Source organism: Chelonia mydas, chromosome 2 (genome assembly GCF_015237465.2).
Source record: "Chelonia mydas isolate rCheMyd1 chromosome 2, rCheMyd1.pri.v2, whole genome shotgun sequence".
NCBI lineage: Eukaryota > Metazoa > Chordata > Testudines > Cheloniidae > Chelonia > Chelonia mydas.
This window is the reverse complement of record NC_057850.1, coordinates 260,948,211-260,959,017: the sequence shown is the minus strand read 5'-3', so window position 1 is coordinate 260,959,017 and position 10,807 is coordinate 260,948,211.

Genomic DNA, 10,807 nt, shown 5'->3' with positions numbered 1-10,807 from the left:
GGGCGCAGGCTGCTGGCTTAGCTGGTAGCGGCACCCAAACTGAACAAAGTGTTGGGGAGTCCCAGCCATGTGCTGTAGCCACCATGAAGAAGCCCCCGATAAACAGATGATATCTGGTCCAAAGATTCCCACCCCCTACTGTGGCCATCATTGCAGCAGCCTGCCTGGAATCAGGAGGGAGAAGCACCGGCTGCAGGAAGGAAGCGTTTGGAGGAGGCACCAGGAAGTCAGTCTGTGTGCAGATGGCTTGTATGCTAGATGCGGTTGCAGCACCTCTGTAAATAGTTCTCTTAATGAAGAACCAGTTTAGTTTTACAAGCATGGAGCCCTCTCATGTTCTTACCCAGCACGTGGTACATGAAACAACAGCCAGGCTCCACACCAAGGGTCACTCGGCCCAAAGATTCCAGCCCCAACCCCAGGCCTCGACCAGCCTGAAAATTCCCCAGCGCTCTCCCAGCGCTCTAAAAAACCCACCTCCACGAGGGGCGTAGCTACCAGCACTGGGAGCGTGGCTACCAGCGCTGCTGCACTGTCTACGCTGGTTCTCTACAGAGCTGAAACTTGCTGCGCTTGGGGGGGTTTCACACCCCCGAGCGAGAAAGCTGCAGCACTGTAAAGTGGCAGTGCAGACAAGTCTCCATCAGTAGTCTGTCTGAATGAGACTTGCTGACCAGAGCTCACGGGGTAGAGCAGGGGGGCTGCAGGCCCAGAGGTCCAGTCTAAGGAGGTGGTGAAGCCTCATGGCTCACCCTGGAAGAAGAGTGCGACCCCCAGGGGGTTTGGCACAGTGAAGGGTCTGGCACAGAATGCGTTACCTAGGGAGGTGGTGGAGTCTCCTTCCTTTGAGGTGTTTAAGGTCAGGCTTGACAAAGCCCTGGCTGGGATGATTTAGTTGGGATTGGTCCTGCTTCGAGCAGGGGGTTGGACTAGATGACCTCCTGAGGTCCCTTCCACACCTGATATTCTATGATTCTATGATTCTATGGGGCTCCTCCTAGAGACTGTTCCAAAGCTGGGGGCACAGCACTGATCCTGTGGGTCCGTGACACATGAGAAAATATAGAGGAGCATATCCAGGGAAGGGGAAGATGGATTTGCAGTGGGTACATCAGTAAAACCACACAACCCGCAAGTAACACAACTCCCAGGGTGGATTTCCCTGGATTCAGAAATGTGTGGAAACCATGTACCTGGATGAGGCGCTGCAGGCTGAAGGTGCTTGAGAGGGGCGAGGTGATGAGGGCGCGGATTGGCCCAGGTCAACCGCTCTGTGGCAGCAACAGGCCAGGGCGTTACTCCCAGGGGAAAGTCCTCATGACCCAGGGGTCTCCTCAGTGTTTTCAACCAAGTCGCCCTCTCCCAGAGTAGTTGGGCAAACAAACAAACACACAAGAAGGGGTAAAAGACAGTTGGGGGGTCGGCCCGCGATCCTCTCAGGCGGGGGGCAGAGACGCAGATGGGGGGGTCGGCCTGCGCTCCCCTCAGATGGAGGCAGGAGAAGCAGGCGGGGGGGGGGGGGGGGTCGACCCACACTCCTCTCAGATGGGGGGCAGAGAGGCAGGTGGGGGGGGGCGTCGGCCTGCGCTCCCCTTAGATGGAGGCTGGAGAAGCAGGTTGGGGGGGGTCGGCCCACACTCCTCTCAGATGGGGGGGCAGAGAGGCAGGTGGGGGGGTCGGCCTGTGCTCCCCTCAGATGGAGGCAGGAGAAGCAGGCGGGGGGGGGTCGACCCACGCTTCTCTCAGATGGGGGGCAGAGAGGAAGGCGGGGGGCATTGGCCTGCGCTCCCCTCCGATGGGGGGTGGAGAGACAGGCAGGCGGGGGGGGGGTCGACCCACACTCCTCTCAGATGGGGGGCAGAGAGGCAGGTGGGGGGGTCGGCCTGTGCTCCCCTGGGGGAGGGTGGAAAGGCAGGTGGGGGATGGGCCACGCTCCCTCAGGCAGAGCTGTCTTCCTCTCGTCGCCACTCCCATTGGCTTACTCAGCCTTCCATCCCTCAGCATTCACCCAATCACAAGGCTCCCCGCACCCTTGGCCAGGTGAGCACCCTGCCGCCTTCCCGCCCCATCTACTTGGCAACAAGCCTGGCTCCCTTCTTCCTCACACCCATTAACCCGGCTTACAGGAGCAACAACTCAGAGGCCCTCGCACACCAACAGCCAAGTGCTCGGAGGCCTCAGTGCACTGTGCGCACCAGACGCAGGATGCCCAGTGTGGACGTACTGCACTGTTGCAACTTGCACCAGTTCAGACATGTCAGTGCAAGTTGCAATGGTGCCATTTTCTAGTGTAGACACAGCCAGGAAGTGCAGTCCCAGCAGTGGGGTGTGTATGTATCGGGAATCAGGCCACAGAGCCAGTCTCCAGACAACCTAACGAGCGCAGCTGGGCCGTAGCAGGCTGCCTGATGGGCTATACCACCTAATTGACTGGAGAAGGCAGCAGACTGGCTCTTCAGCCCAGCAGCAGTTCAGAGTACTTGCTCACGGCCGTGACAGCTCCTGCTTCTTCCCAGTCCTGTTCCTGCCTTACCTCCCTCCCCATAACCCCAACCGGACCCTTGGCTCGATTCCTGGCTGGTACCTCTGACTGCTGGGAGCCACCACCCACATCCTGGTCACTGACAGTTTGAGCAGCTCACTGTCAATGACTGGGCCATGGTGGTCGTGGCTAGTGGGTCAGATACCAGGGCCTAGCGCCAGGACTGGGTTACCTGGCGTGAAGCAAGGCAGGCGTAAGGCTGGAAAGAAGCAGGAGCCGTCCCAGCTGTAGGCAAATGCTTTAAACAGCTGCTGGGCTGAAGAGCCAGTCTGCTGACTCTTCCAGCAAACCAGGTGGTGTAGCCCATCAGGTGGCCTACTACAGGCCGGCTGCGCTCATTAAATTGACTGGAGACTGGCTCTACTGCAGGCCCCGATTCCCAGTTTGCCCACAGAGAGCATCCTATTTCATCCTTTGTCTGCACTTCTTCTTTTTTCAACTTGGTTCCTTTTTTACTGTGCTGTAGCGATCTTTAGACATCTCACATTGGTACCTTCTTTGCACTTTGTCAAATCTGCAGCGAAAGTGTTCTTAAAATGAACAACATGTGCTGGGTCATCACCCGAGACTGCTATAACATGAACTATATGGCAGAATGCAGGTAAAATAGAGCCGGAGACATACAATTCTCCCCCGAGGAGTTCAGGCACAAATTTAATTAACACATTATTTTTTTAACGCGCGTCATCAGCATGGAAGCATGTCCTCTGGAATGGTGGCCAAAGCATGAAGGGGCATATCTGGCATGTAAATACCTTGCAATGCCAGCTACAAAAGTGCCATATGAATGTCTGTTCTCACTTTCAGGTGACATTGTACATAAGAAGCATTATCTCCCGTAAATGTTAACAAACTTGTTTCTTTTAGTGATTGGCTGAACAAGAAGTAGGACTGAGTGGACTTGTAGGCTCTAAAGTTTTACATTGTTTTGTTTTTGAGTGCAGCTATGTAACAAAAAAAAATCTACATTTGTAAGTTGTGCTTTCACGATAAAGAGATTATACTACAGAACTTGTATGAGGTGAATTGAAAAATACTATTTCTTTTATCATTTTTACAGTGCAATATATATATAACATGAGTATTGTACACTTTGTATTCTGTGTGGTAATTGAAATCAATATATTTGAAAATGTAGAAGAACGTCCAAAATAAATAGTTAATACATATTCTATTGTTTAACAGTGCGATTAAAACTGCGATTAATCGCAATTAATTTTTTAAATCGCGATTACTTTTTTAAATTAATCGCATGAGTTAACTGCGATTAATCAACAGCCCTACTTCAAAGTGAAGCAAATGTTTAAGTGGTGTCTCGAATAGAGATGCTTTCCTGAATCACGTCCTGAAAGACTTGTTTGCTCAAAAATACTCTTACGTCCATTGATCAATTGCAGCAATATGTAATACAGAAACAAGACAGTTTTCCATGTTCATTCAATTAAAGAATTTTATAATGAAGCCCCCGCTCACTGTTACCCTGGATTTGAGGGGTTGCCCCGCCCGTGAGTTCTGAAAACCTGGAGTAACTCTCACTACTGTCATTTTACCCCGCTAACATTTCACAGGCGTAAAGTTCAGCACAGGCTTCGGTACTTTGTTGGATCAAGACCAGAGTTCTCAGCACCTTGCAGGGTCAAGCCTCGAACACTTGATTCTGAAGAACAAACTCAAAATCCTCCTTCAAACTCTCCTTTGCCATGATGCCTACACAAATCTTGGCAACAGTCAGGTTGCTGGAGTGCTATGACCACTGTCTCTCATGCTGACCAATATCGCCTCACTGTTTCCTTGTGCTCCCTGGTCTGCCTGTATCCATCTGTTGTCTCTTGTCTTAATGCTTAGACTGTCAGATTTTTGGGGCAGGGACAGTCTTTCTGTTCTGTGTTTGTACAGCACCAGGGGGTCCTGGTCAATGGCTGGGGCTCCTCGGTGCCATGGCAGACAATACCTCCTCCACAGCCCTCCCTCCTTTGCTATGATGCCTACAACAAGCTGGTTGGAAGCTGATGTGCTAAGAACAGTGTGTATCACGCTGACCGGCAGTGTCTCATCGATACTTTCTGCTCCACTGTCATTCTGTCTGCGTCCTGTTGTCCTGTGTCCTCTTTTCTTATACTTGGGAGGTAAGCTCTTTCTGTGGTTGTACCACACCTAGCACAATGGGGCTCTGGTCCGTGGGGTTGCTAGGAGCTATGGTCATACAAATAATGAACAATAAACAATAGACAACTGCTTGTGGAGCTGTTGACAGAAGTTAGGCCAGTCAGTGTCGCAGTCTTCATGGAGAGAGAAACACCGAAGCGATTTAAGTGTCACACACGTGTGGATCCTTTCCTACTCCCCGAAGCCGAAGCAGATCACAGATGAAGGTCTTAGGGCTTGTCCACACTTAAAACACTACAGTGACACAGCTGTTCTGTTGCAGCACTTCAGTGTAGGCACTACCCATGCTGACGGCAGGGCTGATGGAAGAATTCTTCCGGCCACCTAGCGCTGTCTACACAGGGTCTTAAATCAGCTTAACTACACCACTCAGGGCTGTGGATTTACCCCTGACCAATGTCGTTAAACCAACTTCATTTTCTAGTGTAGACCAGGCCTCAGTGCCACCAGTGGTAGTTTGGCAGGCGGGATCCATTGTCTAGCGCAACACTTATAATGTTACGAAAAAACAAGTGACAACTAGTGAGATGGACAGAACTAACCTGTAAATTTAAACCCAATGATCGTTAAGGCACCAGAGCCTTAACTCTAGAGATGCCCACTCCCCTAGAGATGGCAAAAGGCCACAACAAACCGCTTTATTTTTTCCATCCCCTCTGTAGACCGAACCCATGTCCAAGGAAAGGGAGAGCCATTGCAAGAGAACAAAAATCTTAATCCCCCCAGTTCTATCAGCTCTGAAGACAAAAAGAAAGACAGTAAATGAGGAAATAAACTAAAGAGGAACCAAGTAGGATGGCTCGAAAAATTGCAGAACAACCTAGTGTTCGTCAACAATCTCTGCAATGATTTCCCAGAACAGACTCAATTTACCGTATCTTTGGGGGAAGCAAACTGGACTTGAGAATCATCGAAGTATTTTGAAGACTTTTACTTTTCAAATAATAAGGGTGCAAACTAACATGTAGTAGTGCAAATACATTAACCTACAGCAGACCAACAAATATAAGAGTGGCGGAGAAGTGAGGGATTGTGAAAAGGAAGAGAGACTGGAAAGATGTCCCAGTAATTACTGCCTCCCCATTAGCTAATGAGTTCCAGGTGATATTTCTGACATATAAAGTCTGCTGTGCCCGTTAGAGCTAGGAAAACAAACATGTTCTCCTTCTTTCTGACAACCTCATTCTGAGTTACTCTGGGCTATTACTATTTATTATTTTTGCAGCACCCAAGAGTGTTTTGGGCACTTTTCAGAAATACATGATGAGAAAAAGTCCTTGCTCCAAAGAGATTTCTATCTGATTTGCAAGGTCTGTGCGCTGCAACAGGTATCCCACAATGCCTGGAACAGCTCCCTGGAGCAGGTGCCTAATGTTTGGGATCAATCTTGTCCCATTCACATTTTTATTTGCAAAAAGAAAAGGAGGACTTGTGGCACCTTAGAGACTAACCAATTTATTTGAGCATAAGCTTTCGTGAGCTACAGCTCACTTCATCGGATGCATACTGTGGAAAATACAGAAGATGTTTTTATACACACAAACCATGAAAAAATGGGTGTTTATCACTACAAAAGGTTTTCTCTCCCCCCACCCCACTCTCCTGCTGGTAATAGCTTATCTAAAGTGATCACTCTCCTTACAATGTGTATGATAATCAAGGTGGGCCATTTCCAGCACAAATCCAGGGTTTAACAAGAACGTCTGAGGAACAGTGGGGAGGAAGGAATAAACAAGGGGAAATAGCCTTGAATAGAGACTGGGAATGGTTGAGTCATTATAGAAAGTAACCAAAGTTAATTGTATCCAATTTGCAAATTAATTCCAATCCAGCAGTCTCTCATTGGAGTCTGTTTTCAAAGTTTTTTTGTTGAAGGATAGTCACTTTGAGATCAGAAATCGAGTGACCAGAGAGATTGAAGTGTTCTCCGACTGGTTTTTGAATGGTATAATTCTTGACATCTGATTTGTGTCCATTTATTCTTTTATGTAGAGACTGTCCAGTTTGCCCAATGTACATGGCAGAGGGGCATTGCTGGCACATGATGGCATATATCACATTGGTGGATGTGCAGGTGAATGAGCCTTTGATAGTGTGGCTGATGTGATTAGGCCCTAAGATGGTGTCCCCTGAATAGATATGTGGGCACAGTTGGCAACGGGCTTTGTTGCAAGGATAGGTTCCTGGGTTAGTAGTTCTGTTGTGTGGTGTGTGGTTGCAGGTGAGTATTTGCTTCAGGTTGGGGGGCTGTCTGTAGGCAAGGACTGGCCTGTCTCCCAAGATTTGTGAGAGTGTTGGGTTGTCCTTCAGGATAGGTTGTAGATCCTTGATGATGCGTTGGAGAGGTTTTAGTTGGGGGCTGAAGGTGACGGCTAGTGGCGTTCTGTTATTTTCTTTGTTAGGCCTGTCCTGTAGTAGGTGACTTCTGGGAACACTTCTGGCTCTATCAATCTGTTTCTTTACTTCCGCAGGTGGGTATTGTAGTTGTAAGAATGCTTGATAGAGATCTTGTAGGTGTCTGTCTCTGTCTGAGGGGTTGGAGCAAATGCGGTTGTATCGCAGAGCTTGGCTGTAGACGATGGATCGTGTGGTGTGGTCAGGGTGAAAGCTGGAGGCATGTAGGTAGGAATAGCGGTCAGTAGGTTTCTGGTATAGGGTGGTGTTTATGTGTCCATCGTTTATTAGCACTGTATTGTCCAGGAAGTGGATCTCTTGTGTGGACTGGACCAGGCCGAGGTTGATGGTGGGATGGAAATTGTTGAAATCATGGTGGAATTCCTCAAGGGCTTCTTTTCCATGGGTCCAGATGATGAAGATGTCATCAGTATAGCGCAAGTAGAGTAGGGGCGTTAGGGGACGAGAGCTGAGGAAGCGTTGTCAGCCATAAAAATGTTGGCATACTGTGGGGCCATGCGGGTACCCACAGAAGCGCCGCCGATCCGAAGGCACACACTGTCCCCAAATGTAAAATAGTTATGGGTAAGGACAAAGTCACAAAGTTCAGCCACCAGGTTAGCCGCGACACCACCAGGGATAGTGCTCCCGATGGCCTGCAGTCCATCTCCGCGCGGAATGCCGGTGCAGAGGGCCTCCACATCCACAGTGGCCAGGATGGTGTCATCAGGAAGATCACCGATGGATTGTAGTTTCCTCAGGAAGTCAGTGGTGTCTCGAAGGTAGCTGGGAGTGCTGGTAGCGTAGGGCCTGAGGAGGGAGTCTACATAGCCAGACAATCCTGCTGTCAGGGTGCCAATGCCTGAGATGATGGGGCGCCCAGGATTTCCAGGTTTATGGATCTTGGGTAGTAGATAGAATATCCCAGGTCGGGGTTCCAGGGGTGTGTCTGTGCGGATTTGATCTTGTGCTTTTTCAGGGAGTTTCTTGAGCAAATGCTGTAGTTTCTTTTGGTAACTCTCAGTGGGATCAGAGGGTAATGGCTTGTAGAAAGTGGTGTTGGAGAGCTGCCGAGCAGCCTCTTGTTCATATTCCGACCTATTCATGATGACAACAGCACCTCCTTTGTCAGCCTTTTTGATTATGCTGTCAGAGTTGTTTCTGAGGCTGTGGATGGCATTGTGTTCCGCACGGCTGACGATGTGGGGCAAGTGATGCTGCTTTTCCACAATTTCAGCCCGTGCACGTCGGCGGAAGCACTCTATGTAGAAGTCCAGTCTGCTGTCTCGACCTTCAGGAGGAGTCCACCTAGAATCTTTCTTTTTGTAGTGTTGGTAGGGAGGTCTCTGTGGATTAGTATGTTGTTCAGAGGTGTGTTGGAAATATTCCTTGAATCGGAGACGTCAAAAATAGGATTCTAGGTCACCACAGAACTGTATCATGTTCGTGGGGGTGGAGGGGCAGAAGGAGAGGCCCCGAGATAGGACAGCTGCTTCTGCTGAGCTAAGAGTATAGTTGGATAGATTAACAATATTGCTGGGTGGGTTAAGGGAACCACTGTTGTGGCCCCCTGTGGCATGTAGTAGTTTAGAAAGTTTAGTGTCCTTTTTCTTTTGTAGAGAAGCAAAGTGTGTGTTGTAAATGGCTTGTCTAGTTTTAGTAAAGTCCAGCCACGAGGAAGTTTGTGTGGAAGGTTGGTTTTTTATGAGAGTATCTAGTTTTGAGAGCTCATTCTTTATCTTTCCCTGTTTGCTGTAGAGGATGTTGATCAGGTGGTTCCGCAGTTTCTTTGAGAGCGTGTGGCACAAGCTGTCAGCATAGTCTGTGTGGTATGTAGATTGTAATGGATTTTTTACCTTCAGTCCTTTTGGTACGATGTCCATCTGTTTGCATTTCGAAAGGAAGATGATGTCTGTCTGTATCTGTACCCTGACCATACCACACGATCCATCGTCTACAGCCAAGCTCTGCGATACAACCGCATTTGCTCCAACCCCTCAGACAGAGACAAACACCTACAGGATCTCTATCAAGCATTCTTACAACTACAATACCCACCTGCGGAAGTGAAGAAACAGATTGACAGAGCCAGAAGAGTACCCAGAAATCACCTACTACAGGACAGGCCCAACAAAGAAAATAACAGAACGCCACTAGCTGTCACCTTCAGCCCCCAACTAAAACCTCTCCAGCGTATCATCAAGGATCTACAACCTATCCTGAAGGACGACCCATCACTCTCACAGATCCTGGGATACAGGCCAGTCCTTGCCTACAGACAGCCCCCCAACCTGAAGCAAATACTCACCTGCAACCACACACCACACAACAGAACTACTAACCCAGGAACCTATCCTTGCAACAAAGCCTGTTGCCAACTGTGCCCACATATCTATTCAGGGGACACCATCATAGGGCCTAATTACATCAGCCACACTATCAAAGGCTCGTTCACCTGCACATCCACCAATGTGATATATGCCACCATGTGCCAGCAATGCCCCTCTGCCATGTACATTGGGCAAACTGGACAGTCTCTACATAAAAGAATAAATGGACACAAATCAGATGTCAAGAATTATACCATTCAAAAACCAGTCGGAGAACACTTCAATCTCTCTGGTCACTCGATTTCTGATCTCAAAGTGACTATCCTTCAACAAAAAAACTTTGAAAACAGACTCCAATGAGAGACTGCTGGATTGGAATTAATTTGCAAATTGGATACAATTAACTTGGGCTTGAATAGAGACTGGGAATGGTTGAGTCATTATAAAAAGTAACCTATTTCCCCTTGTTTATTCCTTCCCCCCCCCCGCCCCCCCACTGTTCCTCAGACGTTCTTGTTAAACCCTGGATTTGTGCTGGAAATGGCCCACCTTGATTATCATACACATTGTAAGGAGAGTGATCACTTTAGATAAGCTATTACCAGCAGGAGAGTGGGGTGGGGGGAGAGAAAACCTTTTGTAGTGATAAACACCCATTTTTTCATGGTTTGTGTGTATAAAAAAATCTTCTGTACTTTCCACAGTATGCATCCGATGAAGTGAGCTGTAGCTCACGAAAGCTTATGCTCAAATAAATTGGTTAGTCTCTAAGGTGCCACAAGTCCTCCTTTTCTTTTTGCGAATACAGACTAACACGGCTGCTACTCTGAAACCATTTTTACTTGGTTTCATTATCTGCTGTGATTGGTTCTATCCTGTAGGGGTGAGTCGTCATTAGGGATTAATGTTGCTAATACTCACCAATAATGTAACAACTGCAGAATGCAGAGGATGTTCTGGAAGAAGCAGTACCTGGAGTGAAGCTAGGCAGGCGTAAGGCTGGTAAGAAGCAGGAGCTGTCACAGCTGTAGGCAAATGCTTTGAATTGCTGCTGGGCTTTTATGAGCCCATCTGCTGACACTTCCAGCTGATCAGGGAGCCTACTACCAACCAGCTGTACGCATTAGGTTGTCCAGAGACTGGGTCTGCTGCAGACCCTGATTCCTGCCAGGGTGAACACCTCTGCACTGGTGGTAGCAATGCTCTGAGCATGGGGGCAGGGCAGGGTTGTTATGACTTGCTGGGTATGTGATAACAGTAGCAAAGCCTCAACTCTTGAATGCAGATAAAGCAAAGGAGAAGAGGAGTGAGGGGCTGGGGAATGTATTGGTTTGTTTTCGTACTTAAACAAAAATCCTCTCTCCCCACTGTAACC